The 22,322-nt window shown below is 40.7% G+C and overlaps 1 protein-coding gene across 8 annotated transcripts in view; it reads left to right on the top strand.

Moving 5' to 3' along the window:
• Nucleotides 1-22,322, top strand: part of LOC132383017 (myocardin-related transcription factor A-like) — a 216,309-nt gene that overhangs the window by 47,980 nt on the left and 146,007 nt on the right. For 2 of the 8 annotated variants that reach the window (XM_059953713.1, XM_059953708.1), the window contains one exon: nt 8,017-8,143. The exons of 4 other annotated variants lie outside the window; for them this stretch is intronic. The gene's annotated coding sequence lies outside the window, so the exon portion shown is untranslated. Of the gene's footprint in view, nt 1-2,820; nt 2,940-8,016; nt 8,144-22,322 lie in introns of all 8 variants that reach the window. 2 more of the 8 variants (XM_059953714.1, XM_059953710.1) reach the window with 1 other exon arrangement.

Here is a 22,322-nt window from a genome sequence, read left to right as displayed (position 1 = left end):
AGGGAGCGGGAAGCAACAGAAAGACGTTCTGTAATGATCAATAAACCAATTGTTTGGAATCAAATGACCTTGCCTGGTGTCTCAGGGCAGGGTGTGTCTGCACCCATGCTACCCCCACCCCTCACTCCTCTGCTGCCTGTTCCACACTCCACACTCACTATCTCCGACATCCTTTGCTCCAGGCAGATTTATAAACTTGCTCTTCGCTCCACATTGACAAATACAGTATTGTGCAAATGCCTTAGAGAGAGAGAGAGACACACACACACTCCCATATATATTTCCTAATACATGTGAATGTACACTCACTTTAAATGGTACAAGAGTGGTTGCTGCTGTAGCCCATCTGCTTCAGTATGTGTTTTCAGAGATGCTCTTCTGCACATCACTGTTATGCTTGGCTATTTGAGTTACTGTTACCTTCCTGTCAGTGCAAGGCATTTTCACCCACAGAGCTGCTGCTTACTATTTTTTATTTTTCACACCCATTTTCATAAATTCTAGAGACTATTGTGCATGAAAACCCCAGGAGATCAGCAATTTCAGAGATACACAAATCAGCCCATCTGGCACCAACAGTCATTCCACAGTCAGTCTGATAGATCACATTTCTTCCCCATCCTGATGTTTGGCCTGAACAACAACTGAACATCTTGACCATGCCTGCGTGCTTTTATGCATGAGTTGCTGCCACATGATAAGCTAATTAGATATTTGCATTAACGAGAGCTGTATGTAGTAAAATGGCCACTGAGTGATTGTGGTGAATAAAGTCGATAATTGATGTGTTGAAGTGTCATTAACCCACATTCCAGTTCAGTGCGCTAGAAATCAATGGTAGAAGTACTTTCTCAAGACCGGGATAGAGCAATACAGTACAGATAGCTCTCACATCTACATCAAACATCTATTTTACTGATACTGCAGTGAATCCCTTTTAATCCTTTTTCATTCTGTGCATCAGCTTCCCTCGGATGCTATTCTATTCTCATCATAAATTTATTGAGGTACAGTGTGGAATTGGCCCTCCAAGCTGTGCTGCCCAGTAATCTCCTGATTTAATCCTAGTCAAATCACAGGACATTTTACAGTGACCAGTTAACTTTCCAACCAGTACGTCTTTGGACTGTGGGAGGAAACCAGAGCACCTGGAGGAAACCCACATGGTCACGGGGAGAATGTACAAACTCCTTACTGGCAGTGGCGGGAATTGAACCTGGGTTGCTGGTACTGTAAAGTGCTGTGCTAACCACTACACCACCGTGCTGCCAATCTACTACTACTTACCAATATATACTAAGGGCAGTTTACAGTGGTGAATTAACCCGTCAACCCCACATCTTTAAGGATGTAGGAAGAAACTGGAACATGGAGAGGGTATCTATAAAATGACGGGGAGTGTTGTTGCGTGAATGAAGTCACTGGAGTAAAGTACTGGTAGATCTGAAGCAGCCTCTTTATTTAACAGAACAAGATACAGCAGGCATCATACAGAGACGCTTTTGGTGGAAAGGTCTGGCTATGCCCAGCACTACACACATTTTATGTTCTAAAGGTCAAAGAACATTCAGGAGGGTTCAGACAAATTCATATTTACAATCGTCACACCATCACTCCCACAGCAAGTGTTCATCACTGTCACATCCATGCAATGGAATGTTGATTGGACTATGCAGACAATCAGCTAGGTGCTGGTTCTTGGTCTCCCTGGTCTGTGAACCAATTATTCGGAGCTGCTTTAAAATCAAATCCACAATTCACATCTGAAGACTGGTGGCCAAAGTTATCTGCTAAATGAGTTAAAACCACAAATCGCTGTGGCTGGGGGAACGTGTAAGCTTCACATAGCAGCACTGGAGGTGAGGCTGTACACAGGTCACCTTGCAATAAATAAGGACAGTGGAGGGAAAACGTTACCGTTAAAGTTAATAGCTTTTTACCTGAATGTACAGATTATCTTTAGAGTTCAGGTGATTTTTACATTTCATGTGGTTGGAATAAATGGGCATCCTCTCATGTACTCGTGCATTATGGGGGTGAGGGTGTAAGGAGTGGTTGGTTGTTTTGGACAAGTGATCAACACTGTGATGAATGGTTTGTTTCCTGCCGATTGGGAATTCTAGTCCAATAAGTTCAGCGTGTTTTGCACTAGGTCGTAAAACTTGCTTCTCATTATTACAATTTTTGGGTGTGTTCTTCAGGTGTGAGTTTTGTTGCGAATTGCTGTGGCAACTTGTTTCAGTTTGCTGTTAACAGTCTGGTGTTATAAGGCATGTATCTGTAATTATAAGACCAATAAGACTGCAAAGCAGAATTAGGCCATTCAATCTATTGAGTCTGCTCTGTCATTCGATCGTGGCTGAATTATTTCCCCTCTCAACCCCATTCTCTTGCCTTCTCCCTGTCGCCTTTGACACTCTTACTAATCAAGAACCTATCAACCACCTTGCTTTTATATTTTAATCCTTTGAAATGAATGCGAACATTGCATTTTTCTTCCTTTCTACCAAATCGAACTGCAAGTTAACCTTTATGGAATTTTGCACTAGGACTCCCAGGACCCTTTGTATCTCCAGTTGGCCTCCAATGATCCAGTAGGAACGTCTAGCTTGATGCTGAGCTCACTGGGTCATTGTAACCTCTGTTGGGTGGTCTCTAACACAGGGATCCAAGAGGTGTTGACATGAGTTTGCTCACCTGTACAGCTGAATTATTTTAGCCAATAGACCTGGGGATGGGGACCCTGGCTCATTTAGATTACATACTGTCCTTGTTTTTCTTACCAGAACTTCCATTTACAGAATAATTTATTAATAACAGATATTACCCATCAACCATCAGGCCCCTGAACCAGTGAGGATAACTTCACTCACCTGAACACTGAACTGATTCCACAAACCTCTGGATGGACTTTCGAAATAGACCTTGCAGCTCATGTTGTCAGTATTATTTATTTACTTATTTATTATTTTTTATTTGCACATTGGTTGTCAGTCTTTGTGTTTAGTTTTTTGACTTTATTGTATTTCTTTGTCTACTATGAATGCCTGCAAGAGAATAACTCTCAAAGTAGTATATGGTGACATTTATGTACTTCAATAAAATTGCTTTGAACTTTGATGCTTCCTTTGTCTGTAGTGTGTGAATCATAGGTATGAGATCACTCGTCCTGAGGCACCAGGTATCTTGGAGATTCAGCTACAGAAAGGAATTGCATACCCACCACAAACAATGAGTCATGATATCTGAGCTGGTTGCTTATTGCTGCTGGAATTCCTGAACTTTCCCTTCAACTAAGCTTTTAAAGACTTCCTCAAACTTTATGATCAAGCCCCAGATTAGAGAGAATGTTTTTAAGCAAGGCAAAGCTTATGGAATTGTCGTCATTATTTCCTTTTTGGTTTAAAATGCAAATTGCTAATTCTGTTTAACTATTAAACATTTTCATAAGTTCACTTTCATTAAATTAACACCATTCTTCAAGGACATGCAATAACCAGTGTAAGGAAACCTGAGACTTAAAAAAAAATTAACCTGACACACAGATTGCGAAGTTGACATTGTTAAAATACCTTCAGTATTGGGTAATTTTTGTGACTGCTTGACATTGAAAGGCAGGCTGGGCTGGAAGTTGAGGCTTTGTCTAGTCAGAACTAGTCACTGGTAAGTCTTTTAGCTGCACAGGGTCTTGTTAACCAGCTGTGGGTCTGCGGGACATTTTGTCTGAGTACACACTTGAGAAATTAGGTACACAGATTGATATGGGAGCTGGGTTAAGTCGTGTCACGGAAAGATTCTGCCCAGCATGTTCATAAACTGGCAGATGGCTGTATGGCTGTATAGTCATTAAGTCTTGAACATAAAACGTTTGTTAATTGCAAGACTGTTGTGATTATGTTATACATGAGCAAATAAGACTACCACCACGCCACCAGGTCCCACATGATTAGGTTCAGGAACAGTTATTACTGTTATTACCATCAGGTGTGGATAACTTCACTCACCTGAACTCTGAACTGATTCCACAACCTACAGACTCACTTTCAAGGACTCTACAAATACATTTTCTTGGTATTATTTTTTTAAAGTTTTAATTTGCACGTTGGTAATCAGTCTTTGTTGATGCATAGTTTTTCATACATTCTATTGTGTTTATTTTCCTGTAAAATATCTGCAAGAAAATGAATCTGTAGATAGTACAGTGGATTTCAATTAATTGGGACATATCAGGCAGTGCATTTTGGCCCACTTAAGCAGCTACCCTAATAAGCTGAAGTTTAAAGGAAAACCTTAAAAAGGTATAAAAAAGGCAAACTGAGCAACAAGTTATGTAGTTAAATAAAATATAGTACAAATTAGAACACTACCAATATTATCAAACTGTATTAGTTCTTAATAGCTATTGATAGAGGAATTTATCCAGTGTGGACAATGAACAATAATCTACTGCATGCACCTAGTGCAGATAACGGACTGCCTTCATATAATGTTATCAATGATTGCATCCTCCAAATCTTCATTTTCATTGTATCATTCAAGATTGATTGTTGGTACCTTCAAATTCTTCATAGCTTCTAACTTGTTGAAGTAGTGAAGTTGTTTCATTTTCACTTCCAGCCGTTTCTGGCATCTCCAAGCCTGAATACTTGAAACTGCAGTGAGGAAAACAGTTCTGAATTGTCTTACTGCTTATTTCTCATCAGCTATCAGTAACAAAATCCACTGCATCTTGCACACAAACACATGCAATTGATGCTATTTAAAAATGTTCAGTATAAGCATGGTGTAGCATCTAATGGCCACTTAAGTGTGCATGACTGACGCTAGTAAGGAACTGTTTGACAACAGTCTCCTGCCCCAGTTAAGTGTTACAGTGTCCCAAATAAACAGAGAGAATTCAGGCAATTTTCTCAATTTGTTGTTCTTTATGAGTTGTCTCACATTAGCAGCTGCTCCAATTATCCAGAATTCATTGTATGTGGTGATATAACTGTATTTTGATAATAAATTTATTTTACTTTGATTTGTATGTGTATTGTTTCATAGCACAAAAAGTGACATGGGGTGACAATTCCAAGAATTTGTTTACCATTTCATCAAAGTATAGCAACTTTGTAAGGTTCTTGAGGCAGTGATCAGTTGTTTTTATTTGGATGAAATGGTAGAAACAATGTGGATACTCTTTCATTGAATAACATTAGTATAATGATGGGGAGAATGAAAATCTGGCTGAGTGATGCCACAACAACAACCAAATCAAAGTCAGCAAGGCCAAGGAGCTGGTGTTGACTTCAGAAAGAGGAAACTGGAGGTCCATGAGCCAGTCCTCGTCAGGAGATCAGAGATGGAGAGGGTCAGCAACTTTAAGTTCCTCGGTGTTATTTTAGAGGACCTGGCCTGGGCCCAGCACATGGTGCAATTGTGAGGAAAACACGACAGCACCTCTACGTCCTTAGAAGTTTGTGAAGTTTCGGCATTACATCTATAACTTTGACAAACCTCTATAGATGCATAGTGAAGAGTACATGCACTGGCTGCATCACAGCCTGGTATGGAAACACCAATGCCCTTGATCTGACAAAAAGAGGTGAATACGGCCCAGTCCATCACGGGTAAAGCCTTCCCCCACCATTGAGCACATCTACACAGATTGTTGTTGCAGGGTCCATCATCAGGAACCCTACCACCCAGGACATGCCCTCTTCTCGCTGTTGCCATCAGGTAGAAGATTCAGGAGCTTCAGGACTTACACCATCAGGTTCAGGAACATTTATTACCTGTCAACCATTAGGCTCTTGAACTAGAGGGGATAACTTCACTCAACCTGCTGCATCACTGAACTGTTCCCACAATCTATGGACTCACTTTTAAGGACTCTTCATTAGATGTTCTTGATGTTTATTTCTTACTTACTATTTCTTTCTTTTTGTATTTGCGCAATTTGTTGTCTTTTGCACATCAGATGAACGTCCAAGTTGGTGTGGTCTTTCATTGATTCTGTTCTCAGTCTTATTCTAAGTATTTATTGAGTATGCCCACAAGAAAATGAATCTCAGGGTTGTATATTGTGACATATATGTACTTCAATAATAAATTCACTTTGAACTTGGATTCAGATCTGTGCGTTGTGTGGTCATGTTGGGACAGCCAAGATACAGTGCCAATGTTTTGATCTATGTACTATTTGAATTTTAGTGATGTATTTGTGCTATATCATTACCTGACAGGTTTGGGAGTAGACCAGCAGAAATCTGTTATAAACTATATATGATCTGAAGAACACTAAAACCTTTTAAAGCCATCTTTTATTACAGAATTTCAAACTGGAAGAGCTATCAATTATACATAGAATGTTGTTGCATTGCTCTCGTCCTTTGTTTGCCTTTGCGTGGGCTGTCATGTAGTGATTAATACCACTGTAGCTAGAGGCTACAGAATCTAAATTGTAACTATACTTACCTGTTCAAACATGGCACATCAGGATTTCTAAATGTATACCCTAAGGTAAAGGAGTAATGTGGCTAGACTTGCTTCTTTTGATACCTTTTTGTGTATCTGACAGTTTGCACCTCAGGAAAACAGAGGTTGTAAAGAGTCAATTAACAAAGCCATATTCTCCTCTTTCAAGTTGCCCCACACTCCATCTTTCTAAACTATGAGAGAGAAACCGACAACTTGTGTCCCTCTGCAGGAACCGCTTGATAAATTTTGAGTAGCTGTTTATTTTGTACTTCTTGAGCGCAGAGCTTGCAGAAGCTAGCCAGAGTGTGGACGTTTGTCAGAAAGATCTTCTGTGCAGAAATAGAGATTCATCACTGAATCTGCAGTTCTGTTCTTTCACTGTGTTTTGTTCTCTGATTCTGCAGCACCCAGTGATTAAATAACGTGTAAGAGCAATGCATTTGTTCCCTTTCTACATTGCATTCTTTATTGTGTGTTTATTATGGGTGGTGGCGTGCTAAAAGCGAAGGGAATAAGTTACGTCTTCATGCTTTGTTCGTGGCAGTTTGCAGCTGGGGGCCGACAGATGTCGTATCTTTTGTTGACCACTCAGTTACACTTCATTCGGCCTAGTTTCATCACTTCAAGATTGTACGTTTGTTAATTACCAACAAAAGATTGAATGCATAGCTTTGACTTTGGAACAACCATTACTGGAGCTGAGCGCACGTCATACAAGTATAACAAACCCATGCAGGATGCCAGCAGCACCAAGTAGTTTGGCTAGACTTGGCCACTGCATAGTGCCATTAACAAGTTAGTGATTAAGTAATGTCTTCAACAACCGTGATTTGTGACATGTTGATTCACATACAGCTACTTCTGAATCAGTGAAAAGAAAACTTTATTACAGTAATGCAAAATAAAAAAAAGAAACTTTACAACTCATTTTGAATAAATGAAAATTCTAATGAAGTAATCAAATAATGTTTCCTTTCCACAGACTGACTCATTAGGTTAATTGTCTTTTTCTTTTTTTGGCCTGTGGGAGGAAGCCGGAACACCCGGAGGAAACCCACACAGTCACGTACAGTCACAGTCACACAGAGAACGTACGAACTCCTTTCAGGCAGTGGCGGGAATTGGACCCAGGTCACTAGTACTGTAAAGTGATGTGTTAACTACCTCACTACTGTGCCGCCTCAGTCCCTAATCCCATGTTGCCAAGCCACAGCCTAAAGTGGAGGAAGACAATGAGAGTCGAATAATTGATGGGATGGTGACTAAGTATGTAGTCATAGAATCACCTACAGCACAATACTGGCCATTCAGCCCACAATGCTGTGCTGAAAAACTTTAGAAATTACCTAGGGTTACCCATAGTCCTCTAACTTTCTAAACTCCATGTACTTATTCAGGAGTCTCTTAACGTGCTCTTGGATTTCATATATCTCAAGCTAGAGAAGTTCAGGCCCATGGAAATAGAGCATGAAGCCCTTTGTTATTTGGATGTTCTTAGAAACTATATCCAAGATAAAATTTATAATCAACAATACGTATGGTGATGTCTTTAAGGGGAACCTTGATGTACACAGGAAGAAGGAAGTGGAGTACCTCAAGTGGAAGGAGGTGTTTGGCTCATGAACACCGTGCAGGCCTGTTGCTTCAGATTACATCTTTCTGAGCTCTACGTTCTTTATGTGTAAGTTGTAAGTATTTCTGTCATTGAGAACCACGGAGAATTTTACCAAAGTCATTGCTTGTTCCTTTTGGGAAATGCAGTACATGCTGGGGAATAGAAGGGTGATTTTGCAAACTCTCCGGTTATGTTTGGCAGACAGCTGTGTTGTTCCACATCTCTGTCATCCTTTTAGGAATGGTTGCATCGTGAATGTGAGTGCTAAATTATATGTTTAAGAAAAAGTGGAGGCTTTGGCTGCTGTTTTATCTCACTAAAGAGCTGCTCTTCCAACACTCATCTAATTTTAAAGGTTAAACTAGTTTCAGGAAATTACCAATTACATGCAAACCGAAATTCAGATATTTATTTTTCGGGGGGAAAACCAGAGTCTGTGGTTTGCTGCAAGCACTTGCTACGGATCAGATTTTGTTTTTTTTAACCTTGCGCGATGTCTTGACCTGTTTGAAGCTGGGCTGTGTGTTGGAAGTCATTCATTGACATTATAATTGAACAGGGTTGGGGTTAGGGATGTATCAAACCTGGTGCAGATACATTTCCATTTCCTGGTGATTTCAGGGAGCCTCGGCTTCACAGAATGATGAAACTGACCTTTAGTAAGCAGCTGGGTTTCCGTGTTCAAAGAATTGAGGATGCTCTTTAACTCAAATTCTGCAAACTTAGGGATACAAGAGACTGCACTTGCTGGAATATGGAGCGAAAAAAAAAACTAGCTGCTGGAGGAATTCAGTAGATCAGAAAGCATCCAGTCCAGATGAAGGATCTCAAACCCAAAGCTGCCATTTCCCTCTACAGATGCAGATGACTCCAGCGTCTGCTTAATTAAGAGATTTTTAGCTTTGGCAAGGAATAGTGTAGTGGTACAACCTCCTTTTAGTGAGGTGCACCACTTAGACCATAAGATATAGGAGCAGCATTAGGCCAATCAGGCTATCGTGTCTGCCCTTATTATCCCTCTCAACCCCATTCTCCTGCCTTCTCCCCGTATCTTTGATGCCCTGACTAACCAAGAACCTATCAACCTTTGCTTTAAGTATACTCAATGATGTCCTCCATAGCTGTTAGTGGCAATTAATTCTACAGATTCACCACTCTCTGGCGTCTCGTCTCTGTTCTAAATGTATGTCCCTCTGTTCTGAGGCTGTGCCCTCTGGTCCTAGACTTCCCCACTACAGAAAGAATCCTCTCTGTTTTTACTCTATCTAGGACCTTTCAATATTCAGTGGGTTTCAATGAGATCCCTCCCATCATGCTTCAAGACTCCAGTGACTACAGGCACAGGACCATCCAAAGCTCCTCAGATGTTGACCTTGCCTTCCTCGAATCATTCTTGTGCACCTCCTCCGGACCTCTGATGCTGGCACATTTTCTCTTAGATAAGCGGCCGAAAACTGCTGACAATACTCTAAGTGCAGAGTTTGACCAATGTCTTATAAAGCCTCCGCATCATATCTTTGCTTTTATATTTCTAGACCTCTCAGAATGAATGCTAATATTGCATTTTTTTCCCTTATCATCGACTCAGCCTGTAAGGTAACCCTGAGGGAATCCTGCACAAGGGCTCACAAGACCTCCGATTTTTGAATTTTCTCCCCATCTAGAATTTAAAACTTGTCACATTCCCAATCTGCTGCATGATTACCAAATGTGTCAGAATTATATAGTGCCCATTCCTCTGTATTGTAAGCCAATGGGGATTTCTCACATTCCCATTCTCTTGGGATTAAAATTAAAATTATATTCTGGCAGCTGACTTGCATTCTTGTTTGATTTTGGACATCTTAAAGATTCTGAGGTTGTATTTGACTGATGAGCAGAACAAAAAGTTTGGTCTTTTTGATACACCAAATAACCAGAGACTTCTTCCGGGGATGAACTGGCTAAGACATTTTAAGGTGTTTGGAAAGTTTGGGTGGGAGGTGTCAGTTGTAAGTTCTTTACACAAAGAGTGGTGGGTTTGTGAAATGCCCTGCTGGGGCGGTGGTAGAGGCAGATAGCTGAGGGGCATTTTAGATACTCTTAGGTGGGCACATGGATGATAGAAAAATGGAGGAGGGAAAGGTTAGATTGATCACAGAGTAGGTTAAAAAGTCAGCACAACATAATGGGTTGAAGGGCCTGTACTGAGTGGTAATGTTCCATGATTTAGGCCTTTCACTTAGTTAAATCAAACCAAACCCTTTACAAGTAGGTATCTACTCTGACTTTTAATGAATTGAGGCATTCCTATAAAAGTTGCTGCTATTTCATATATATTAGTTTAACTTTCATGTTTGCACTCTATTCTTTGAACTATGTCATCTGTATGAATAGTGCTTTTTAAGTAATTATTTTAATTATTAAATGAGAGATAGTGACAAGAAACAAGGAATAGCTGGGTGGAATGTGAAATGTTTCTGAGTTGGTATCCAAGTACAAATGGTTGGGCGGTTAACACTGCACTGGACTGTTCATAGTCTGTTTTACCTGACTTCAAAGATTAGTTATATGATTAAAGTGTAAGGTAGATTCAGTGGCCAATTTATTAAATACACTTTTACATCTGTTAATGCAAGTATCTAATCAGCCAATCACCTGGTAGCAACTCAATGTTGTCTCCACACCCTGCTGCTCATGGGAGGACTGCAATGAGGCGGAATCAGTGACCCACCTCTTTGCACACTGTGGGTTCGCGAAAAAGGTGTGGAGGAGGATGGAAGGGATGGTGTCAAGATTCATGCCCAGCAGCTGATTTACAGGCTGTTCCCGGGGACGCACACGGAGACAAACATCCGGTGCTGCTGGCAGATCATCAACTCAGTGAAAAACGCTCTTTGGTCGGCCCGAAACGTGATGGTCTACCACCAGCACATGGAGATGCCCGTGGCTGAATGCTGCCGGCTGGCACATTCTCGGCTGCAGGATTACGTTGAGGGATGCATTCAGGGTTGGTGCAGCCACCGCGAAGGCCCGTTGGAGAAGAACCACTGTTTAAAGTTCATCACCCGCGGGAGTGGGAGGGGTCAGGTGAGGAGGAGAATACCCCTCATCAGGAGTGGCTGGAAATGTATAGACCGTAAAGCAACTTTGGTAAAGGAATGAGAGTCAACGCCTGGATTTTTATTGTTAATAATTTTATTTTATTGTAGATAGTCTTTAATCCTTGTCTAAAGTTTGAGAGTCAATGAGTATTGTAAACATCTTTAATAGGAAACGAATGGTTTTTTTCTATGTAAATAACTTTATTTTGTAATATTTCTGAATAAAGTATTTTTGGAAAGAAAAAAAACTTGTTCAGACCAAACATCATAATGAGGAAATGTGATCTAAGTGACTTTGACTGTGAAATGACTGTTGGTGCCATATGGGGTGGTTTGAGTATCTCAGAAACTCCCGATCTCCTGGGATTTTAATGCACAACAGTCTCTAGAGTTTATAGAGAATGGTGTGAGACAAAGAAAGTATCAAGTGAGTGGCAGTAAACACCTTGATAATGAGAGAGGTCAGAGGAGAATGGCCAGACCGGTTCAAGCTGACAGGAAGGCAGTAGCAACTCAAATAACCACGCGTTACAATAGTGGTGTGCAGAAGCGATCACTTTGAAGGTACAGGAGGTATCTAATAAAGTGGCCACTGAGTGTATATTGTGTATGCAAATGTAGTAGCAAAGTTTAGGACAGATGGTAGACATTAACTTGGAAGGCTTTCCTTGAAAGTGAACAAGGGACTTGGGAAGGAAATGCTGGGCACACTTTATAGATTCCGTATAATAAAAACCTCAGTAATGTCTCATTGTTTTTTGTTGCTTTTCAATTATATGGATGCTTATTCAGGAAGGAAGGAAGGAAGAAAGAAAACGAAAGAGAGAGAGAGTGTGTGTGTGAGAGAATTGCTGGCTGAGGAGAAAGAAAATTTTCTCATGTGGTGCAATCAGCTTCGGTTAATGATCAGTGTGTTCTGGTATTTCCCAACTCTTCTTTATTCTTGGAACGTAGGTTGAAGTATAACCTTGACTGGTGTCCAGTGTTAGTTGTTCCCAGTGGGTGAATTTCATACATTTATTGACAAGTCCACCAGGGACATTGATTTACCTCTCTCAGTGGAGAATACAACTGGTATCTTGTGCTTTTCGATCTCTCTGAGCATCCTCCATAGTGACTTATACAGCTTGTGAAAGTGGGGGTAAATGTAGAATTACAGTGGGGAATTCTCAGTTACATTAACTGCATTGACTGAGGGTAACGTAGAGCAAAGGGACACATGTCGCCCCAACACCCTGCAGCTTTGCAAGCTACTTTTGTCTCCTTTTCCATTCTAATGAAAGGTCTCTGATTGTTTTTCCCCCTACACCATGTAGCTTGATCTGAGCTATTTCTAGCATGAAGGCGTGAAGGGAAGAGGTGGCAAGATAAATGACGTTAGTTTAGATAACACTGCATGAGAACTGGGTGTTCACATTTGCAGTGTAAATAGACTCCATCATCATTAAACCTCTGTATTGACTTTGTGTCCTGCATCACCGAGTTTAAATGAGTGTATAATCATAAAGAAGTGCACAAGTCACCAGGTGCAACCCTAATATTCTTTTTCCTGCAGGCATATTTAGCAAATCTACAGAACAGTAACTGTAAACAGGATCAGTGGGCAGCACACTGTGCAAATGCAGGTATAAATAAATAGCAATTGTTACGAAATTCCCGTAACTGGATCACTTACCAGCAAAGATAGAGAGGTCCGTTGAAGTCTGATGGTACTATTTTTAAAAGTCTTTATTTATAAAGGGGCACAAAAATAAGATTAATACAGACATTCAGATAATATACGTCGTCAATACTCAATCTTAAAAAAAACGTGGGTATAATAATAATCATCAATTAAGCAATAGCTCTATCGTTTGTCTAGGGGATAGTGTATTGTCTGATGGAAAGATAAAAGTCACTGTCCTTTCAAGCTGCAGCTCTTTGGGTTTAAGAGAGACGGTTTTAAACTTACCCGGGTCTTTTATGAGGCCAATCCGTTGAGTCGGGGGAGTTGGTTCCCCGTTGTTAGTTCCAAGTCGTTTTCCGTGGTACCAGCCACCAGTCCCCAGGCAAGGGAACCGAACGCACGTGGCTTCCTTCAAATGGCTTCCCGCTATTATGGGATCGCTAGCGTTTCTTCTGGTGCATCTGAAGGGGTTGTTCCTCAGACCCTCTTTTATACTTCCTCACAGGGTCTCAGATGTCAATCAGGTTGGGATGATGCAATCCCTCAACCAGCCCACTCTGCTCTTCCCCTGAGGGGCTTCAATGAATAGTACAGTACTCAATACACAATTTGGTCTTCCCGAGACAATGGCCATGTCCCGTAGCTTTACATCGCTATGGGGGGGGGAGGGGATGGGGGAGAAACGTGACATCCTGCATGTCTCTCTCTCATTTCCTGGGTCTCCTGACCCAAATCAATAGTGATCTTGCGATTCTCACAAAGGAGGGGGCTACCCCGCACCCTTTGGCCCCTCAGAGCTGTGGTACATTCATAACACAATAAATAATGAGAGCATGAAATAACAAGATAAAGAGTCCTTAATGGAGACCATCGGCTGTGGGAACACCAGAAATAGAATGAGTGTAGTTATCCCTTTTGTTCAAGAGGCTGATAGTTGAGGGGTAGTAACTGTTCTTGAACCTGGTGGTGTGAGTCTTGAGACACCTGTACCTTCTACTTGATGGCAGCAGCGAGAAAAGAGCACGGCCTGGGTGGTGAGGATCTTTGATGATGGATGCTGCTTTTCTATGGCAACGTTTCTTGTAGATGTGCTCAATGGTCAAGAGGGCTTTACCTGTGATGTACTAGGCTGAATCAACTTCCTTTTGTTGTATTGTCGACTCAAAGGCATAGCTGGCTGTAATGCAGCCAGTCAACACACTTTCCACCACACATCAGTAGAAGTTTGTCAAAGTTTTTGATTTACCTTTGTAACTTGTTACGTTGTAACTTATTTTAATTTTCTAACATAAAGTGCTGATGTAGCTCTGTTCCCTAGCTAGCTGTATCACATTAGTGTTTATTTTGCTGGACATAGTACAGTTGCTGGTCATGGTGTGGAAAAGATTCATGAGGACAGGGGTGCTTGAGTCATGAAGAGAAGCAGGAGTGCAGGAGTTTGAGAGGAGACCTTGTAGAAGTATATATAATGATGAGAATGTAGATAATATGAATGCTCACAGATTTCCCCCCAGGATAGGTGAGTTGAAAGCCAGAGGATTAGATTTAAGTGAGGGGGGAAAGGTTTTAAAGGAGCTGGGGGGGCAGTTTTTGTTTGATACAGAGGGTGATTGGTATATGGAACAAACTGCCAGAGAAGCTGTAGATGTGGGTATGATTACGATGTTTAAATGACAAGTGAATATGGATATAAAAGGCCTAGAACTGAATTTCCCAACTTTTTTCTGCCATGGATCAATACCATGAAGTAAGGGGTCTGTGGACCCCAGGCTGGGAACCCCTGGCCCAGGTGTATATGTGCCCAAACAAAAACAAGTGGAAGTAACCCAAGTAGTCATCTTGAACAGCATGGAGAAGTTGGGCTGAAGGGCCTGTTTATGTGCCATATAACTATGTTTTACTGCAATGTGTTTCCTTAATGCACATTGGATATAATGATTAATGAGTTGGAGAGCAGTGTGCTAACACATGCTGAACTGGTCATAATACAGTTTCTATCAGGAATTAGCCCCACAGTAGCTAAATACCATTGTCTCAAAAATGCAGGCTGCCAGTTTCACTGTGGGAGTTTATTTCAGAGAGTTACTTTGGAAACGGACAAGCAATTGATAATTGATACTCTAAACAATGTTGAATGTACCCTTTACTAATAAAGCATATAGACATTAAACACACCTTTACTTTTGAACTTTGCACACACTTTATGCCAATTTGGACGTCTACAGAATGTATTTTCCTTGTCTGTTAATATTGTATTAATATTTTATGTGAGGTACATGATATATATACTGTGTTTTCACCTTGGTTCCAGGGGAACATTGTTCCATTTAGCTGTATACATGTGTACAATAAACTTGAACTTGAAATCCAGTAGGATAAATTTGTTAACTACAATTCTAAAGCTCTCTAGTCCTGAACACCCTTTTCCCCAGTGATGCAATTGTTTTTAATAATGCAATTTTCTGTAATGTCAAGTTTGTTAAGAACACAGCTATTGTGTTGTAGCAGAACTGCCTGTACTTCTACAGTAGATCTATTTAATGATGCATTTAGACTTCCACCTGCCTTGTTATTTTTGCAAATACCGATTCCAGCTGGGCACAGATAAAAGGAAGTTTCATCGTGATGTCTATTATTTCCAACCAGTATTTAGGGTGTTGTTTTTCTCTTATTACTTTTTTTTTGCCTTCTATTGATTTTCCTTCCTCCAGGGAGGGATCAGCTTCATTGCTTGAATATCTGCAATCTCAATTTAATGAAGCAACCTCCTCTGCTGTCCAAGTGGGCCTGCACCTAACTCCCACCAAACAGTCAAATAAATAAATCACCCCAGTCTGAGATATTTTTCTGTAGCTGAGGGCGCCAGATTAAAGGGGTGACTCAGGCTGCTGTTTATTGTTTCAGCTTAGTGTTCAACACAGTCATTCCCTTCATACTTATTCAAACCTTGACTCTGTACCTCCCTGTGCACCTGGATCCTTGACTTCCTTCTCAGAAGACCACAGTCATTGTGCAGTGGTAATAACTTCTCGCTGATGGCCAACACATACACACTTCACAGATGTGAGCTTAATGTAGTCCTCCACTTTCTCTACACTCACTGCTGTGTACAGCTCAAACACTATCTGTATATTTGCCAGTAACTCCACTGTTGGCAGAACCTCGGATGGCAACAAGGAGGCTTGCAGGTGTGAGATAGATCAGCGGTTGAATGGTGTTGCAACAACAACTTTGTGCACAGTGTCAGCAGGACCAAGGATTTGATTGTAGATTAGGAATAGGATGTTGGGAGATCACACGCCATTCCTTGTTGAGCGGTCAGCAATGGAAAAGGTAAGCAGCTTTAAGTGCCTGAGCACCAAATTCTCAGAGAACCTATCCTGCTTCAAGCAGGCTTCAATTACAATGGCGCCTAAGAAGAATGTGGTAACCTGCCTCAGTTACTATCTTTTAGTAGCACTTACATCCACTGTGATGAAGTGTTCTGATTGGTTGGTGATGAAACATATAAACTCTTGCCCGAGAAGTGAGTCGGATCTGCTCTAGTTTGCCTACCAGCCCAACAGGTCCACAGCAGATCCCATCTCATTTGCTCTTCACTCATCCTGGAACAGCTGGACAGCAAAGGTGCATACATCGGGACGTTCTTTATTGACTACAGCTCGGCATTCAATGCTATTATCCTTGCAAAACTAATCAATAAGCTTCAAGATCCTGGCCTCAGTACCTCCTTGTTCAATTGGATCCTTGATTTCCTCACTTGCAGACTCAGTCAGTTTGGATTGGCAACAACATCTCCTCCACAAGGCTGCATGCTTAGCTCCCTGCACCACTCATGTTATAGTTAAGACTGTGGCTAAGCACAGCTCCACTGCTATACTTCATGTTTTCTTACAACATAGAATGAGTCTATTTCAGCCCATCAAGTGTGCTCGCTTGTATAACAATCCCATTTCTCACTAACGTTTTCTGTTATGTTCATAGCCAACTTGCCTAACCCCCACTGCCCAACCAGATTCTACCCCTGAGCTGGAAACTTGGGGAAATTTGCAATGAATGATTAATCTACAGTGCTGCATGTCTTTGGAATGTGGGAAGTACCTAGAGGAAAGCCACATAGTTATGCAGAAAACAAGGAAACTTCCACAGCATCAGAACAGTGAGGCCACAACTGTGCTAGCTGTGTCACTGTGCTCTGCATATTTCTGATGTATTTTGTACTGTAAGTTATAATATTTAAATTTCTATTTCTTTGCCAATGTCTACAAAGGAAAATTCTAACCATTATTATTTCACTACAAATATCTTATTTCTGTCAAAAACTATTGATCTTCTGCTCATTATCAGCTTTTAGCTGCTTGGTGATCACACCGAGCTCAGTCAGTTGACATGGAATCTAGAAGTTAGATAGGTTGTAATACACTTTGGCCACTTCTTAGGTTCCTCCTGGTGTGGCCTTCTGCTGCTGTAGCCCATCCAAGGTTTGATGTGTTGTGCATTCAGAGATGCTCTTCTGCAAACCACCATTGTAACGTGGTTACTTGAGTTACTCTTGACTTCCTGTCAGCTTGAACCGGTCTGGCCATTCTCCACTGAGAGGGCATTTTTGCCCACAGAACTGCCACTCTCTGGATGATATTTTTTATTCTTTGCGCCATTCTCTGTAAACCTGCGAGACAGCTGTGTGTGAAAATCCCAGGACGTCAGCAATTTCAGAGGTATTCACATCCCCCACATTTAGCATCAGCAATCATTCCATGGTTAAAGTCAATTAGATCACCATTTTTCCCCATTCTGTTGCTTGGTCTGAGTAACAACGGAACCTCTTGGCCACGTCTGCATGCTTTTATGCCTTGAGTTGTTGCCTCGTGATTGGCTGATTAGAGATTTGCATTAATGAGCGGGTGTACTTAGTGAAGTGACTACTGAGTGTATTTTTTTTGCATTGCCTGATTCCAGATGCTTTACTAAATCACCGTTATAAGATAATTCACCCTTGGCCACTGGAGTATACGTGTTAAATGTGGTAGTCGTTCCTTTGATTAAAACTGTAATTTGCCTCATGACCCCAGTGAGATGCAAATAATGTGCATTTGTATATTGAGTAAAACTCAATGGGAAAGGCCTTTTCTAGTATTCTCAAGGCGGGCCGGGATTTCAAAATGAGTTTTTCTGCTGCCCTGCCTTGCATGCACTAAAATGCTGTTTGGTGACTTTAGTAAAAGATTTAAAGGGGTCCTTGTATTCAAGGTTGATGTCTGTATAGTAACTATCAACATCAATAGAAGGTTTTGTGACTGCAGGTAATTGATGGTTGTGCACAGTGTGTTGGTTTGGAACAAAACCCCCTTTGTGACCTGTACCTGTTACTGGAGAGGCACAGAGGCAAAATCTTACCAACACTAGTTGTCTGCACATCAGGTGACAGCATTGACAGTGTTCTTCCACGTTCTTTGTGCTGTGAAAGTGCTTCACTCGAGCATGCTTTGTAGCCCAGAACTTAACAGCCTTCTTTTGAAGGTAATGTAGATGCTCTTCTTTGAAAACCATAGCAGCTGAATTAATTTCTAAAGAAAATATTGGTTCAGTTAATGAGTGATTGATCAGCATATTCTCCTGGAAGTCGGTTATTCATGAAACCAGTCAAGCCCAGTGAGGAGTGTTTCCTAGTTGACGAGATGCTTGATGTCTGTGGGTTATTGTATTCTTGGAAGTTAGTATGACAAATCATTTTGGCTCTTTCTGCTAACTAACTTTTCTCTGAACCAAAATGGATTTCTTGGCTTAAGTTTGCTTATTCAAAGTTTTTAATTTATATTCTAAGTACCTAATTGACTTTGATTTCAAGTTTTGAAATATTTTGCTTCGAGAAGTTCTCTACATTTGTTACAGTGATTGTGCAGTTCACAGACTTCCAAAGAATGTTATTTACCATTGTTGAACCTGTGTATGCCCTTCTCGTAACTGTCTATTTGTGAAGTTTAAATTAAGATTACTTCTCAATGTGGAATAGTAATTTGTCAGCACTGGAATGTGTTTGTCATCGCGGACAGGGAGCCTGTGGCATCTGCAGGCTCAAAGTTCAAAGTAAATTTATTTTCTCAGTAAGTACATGTAACCACATGCTGTCCTGTGAGAATCATTTTCTTGTAGGCATCCATAATAAAACAAAGAAGTACAGTAGAATCAATGAAAACTACACTCAAAGCCTGATGTAGGAACCATGCATCTGTTCTCTATCTGCATTGTTTTCTATGTTGCGCCATTATTATGGTAACCAGTCACATTAAGTGATGTCATGCTAAAGGCAAAGGGAATAACTTATGTATTTTTGCTTATTTCATTGCAGTTTGTAGCTCGGGACTGGAGGATGTTGTATCTTTTGCTCTCCACTCAATAAAGCTTAGCTTACACAGACTTTCAAAGAATGTTTTTTACCATTGTTGAACCTGTGTATGCCCTTCTCGTAACTGTCTATTTGTGAGGTTTAAATTAAGATTACTTCTCAGTGTGGATTAGTAATTTGTCAGCACTGGAATGTGTTTTGTCATGTGGTCATAATTGTAATATTCACTCAGTGGCCACTTTATTAGGTACAGGAGTGGAACCTGGTATGGTCTTCTGCTGCTGTAGCCTATCCTCTTCAAGGTTTGACAGAGATACTGTTGTAACACATGGTTCTTTGTGTTGCTGTCACCTCCTTTATCAGCTTGAATGAGTTTGGCCACTCTCCTCTGACCTCTCTCATTAACAGGGCAGTTTCACCCAAAGATCTGCCATTCACTGGATGTGTTTTGTTTTTCACACCTTTCACCGTAAACTATGGTGATAGTGCAGGAAAATCCCAGGAGATCAGCAGATTCTGAGATACTCCAACCACCCCATCTGGCACCAACAATCATTCCACGGCCGGTCACTTAGATTGCATTTCTTCCCTGTTCTGATGTTTGGTCTGAACAACATAAAAACTCCTTCACCATGCCTGCATGCTTTTATGCATCGAGTTGCGGACCCATGATTGGTTGATTATATTTTTGCAGTAATGAGCAGGTGACGTACCTATTAAAGTAGCTACTGAGTCAGAAAATATGGCAGCCAATTTGTACCTAGGCTCCTAGCTGAAGAAATGCTTGGTATGTGTGCATTATAGTATTCCTGGAAGTTGGTAATTTAACCATTCATTGTGGTTCCTCCTGCTAACAATTTTTTGTCAGAGCTAAAATTGATATCTCACTTAAATTTGTTTATCGAAAGCAGACGATGGAGTAGTAACCAAACCAGTTATGTTGAGTGATAGATGAACATTGGCCGAGGCACCTGATGTAACTTCCCCCAGTTCTTTGAACTTGTGTAATGGGATCTTTTAAATGGACCTGAGAGCAGTTGCATCATTTAGACAAAAGGTGGGACTTGCGTCATTGTTGAACTCTGAATCCTGCACTGAAAGGAGTGTCTAGGTTTTTGTTTTGGATGAGCGGCTTTGAACCTGATAACTATCTAAACTGGAATGTCTAAGCCCCTGTAAAATGACATTTATCTTTTACTTGGTTTGAGACACTCCACAACCCGAGGTCACAATCCAGACTATTGAGACATCACATGTCTCGGTTAACTCTGCATTTTCAGGTTTCAGTAATTCACTTGGGTGCTTCATTTTATGTGATTTTGGCAAGCCAGGATCGCATTGACTCTTATTTAATATGTTAAAAATTAAACTTTGAACAATTCCAATCAGTGTAACTTTACATAAATCTGAGTAGCATAATGGTTTGGGAATTGTTAACTTTTCACGTTCTCATGTATTGAATGATTCTTGTCTTCCTTAGTTTTAATGGACAAAAAGTAGCTATTCTCAAATTAGTTTTGAGCACTTTCAAGTTGCCTTGTATTTAAGGTGCTGCCTTTTTACATTAGGCTCAAGTTATCACTGATAGAAAGTACGTTTTGTTTTCCCAGTATAGTTAAAATAACAATTAGCAATATTTCTTCTCATAATGTTTCAGTACATTTAATGTCTTATTGTTTTCTGTTTAATTATTTTTAGAAAATAATGAGCTTGTTATGTTGCTCTTTACCTACTTTTCATTTCACTTTTTTATGCTCCTTTTTATTTTTCCTTCTTCTTCTTGGCCTATCACCCCTGCTGGGTCACAGGCCACTGGAGTCCTCTATCCCAGGGTAGTCCTTCAAATTGTGCCATCTGTAGCCCATCAAAGATTCTTCCTCTCCCAGGGATCTGGCCTTTGGTATTTCTGTAGCCCTGGAAAACTAACCCCATGTCCAACCCTCCTCCTATTGCAGCTGGGCTTGGAATCGTCTATGGCAGAGTTTTTTACTGCAGTTCTTTAATTTCAACAAAATCCCATCCCTGTTGGATTTATGGTGAACTTCGTTGCCCACTTGCCGTCTTGCATTTTTTTTTCTGATTTATTGATTGTACTGAGGCTGAGCTTTGAGTTGAGCAACTTCCCTTGATTCATTTCCATTATTTCTCTCCTGTGTCATTGAACTCAATTCCAAATGGCTGCTGATCTATAATATTTCTAAATACCTAATTGTTTTGAACATGCATTGAGTCATCATGTGTTCCTTACTCATTCCAAGTTGTCCACTTCACTCAACCACACCGTACCAGGCTGAGCATGTCACAAGTGGCCTTTCTGCCGTTGCATCATATGTATTAGAATAACCACCCATAAACCTTTTGAGCTTTTTCCAAATGTATATTTGGTTACTTGAGGTCATCCATTCCTGCTGCTGTATGCCCTCTCTATTCCCTAATGGAGCAAGTGTTACATTCTGCTTGTATTACTTTCACAATCTTTTTATTAGGATGCTTCAAGTACAAATAATGGAGTATTCAGTCACCTAGATTTCTACCTCACTTCCATTTGCTCATCTTCATAAACCTCAATGCCAACATATTTAGCACAATATTTCTTCTGTTTAACCTGTTGAATACTTTGCTCTTCTTCAACCCAACAGTCTGTCCTTCAATGACATAAGCAGTTGATGCAACTTAACTTTGGAATTTAACTCTCTAACCTCTGAATCTGGATTGTGCTCCTGCACAGGACATTATCCTTTGAGGAGCACGGCCAAAAATGAACTCTCTTCCAAATGGAACTTGACCAGATCTTCAGAACTTTGTGTTTGTATCTTCCTCAGTCTTATTAAAAGATATAAAAATAGTGATTGAATCATACAGAGACCATTCAGCCCATTTGGTCACTGCTGGCTAAAAAAATTGATCCATTTAGGTTTCCGCCACTTCCAGCACACTGCCTGCAGCCTTGTGGGTTATGCCTTCAAGCACTTAACCTTCAAATTTGATAAGATTTTCTGCTTCAGTCAGCCTTTCAGGTTCTCCAGAACTGCCTGCCTCAGACTTCATATGTTGGTTGAAAAAGACTTCTTTAAATAACCCCCCCCCCCCCCCCCCGATTCTTCTACCAATAACTAACTAAAACCGTGGAAATAACTAAAGCCTGCACTC

Source organism: Hypanus sabinus, chromosome 29, assembly GCF_030144855.1.
Source record: "Hypanus sabinus isolate sHypSab1 chromosome 29, sHypSab1.hap1, whole genome shotgun sequence".
Lineage (NCBI taxonomy): Eukaryota > Metazoa > Chordata > Chondrichthyes > Myliobatiformes > Dasyatidae > Hypanus > Hypanus sabinus.
This window is presented reverse-complemented; position numbering and strand designations above follow the sequence as displayed.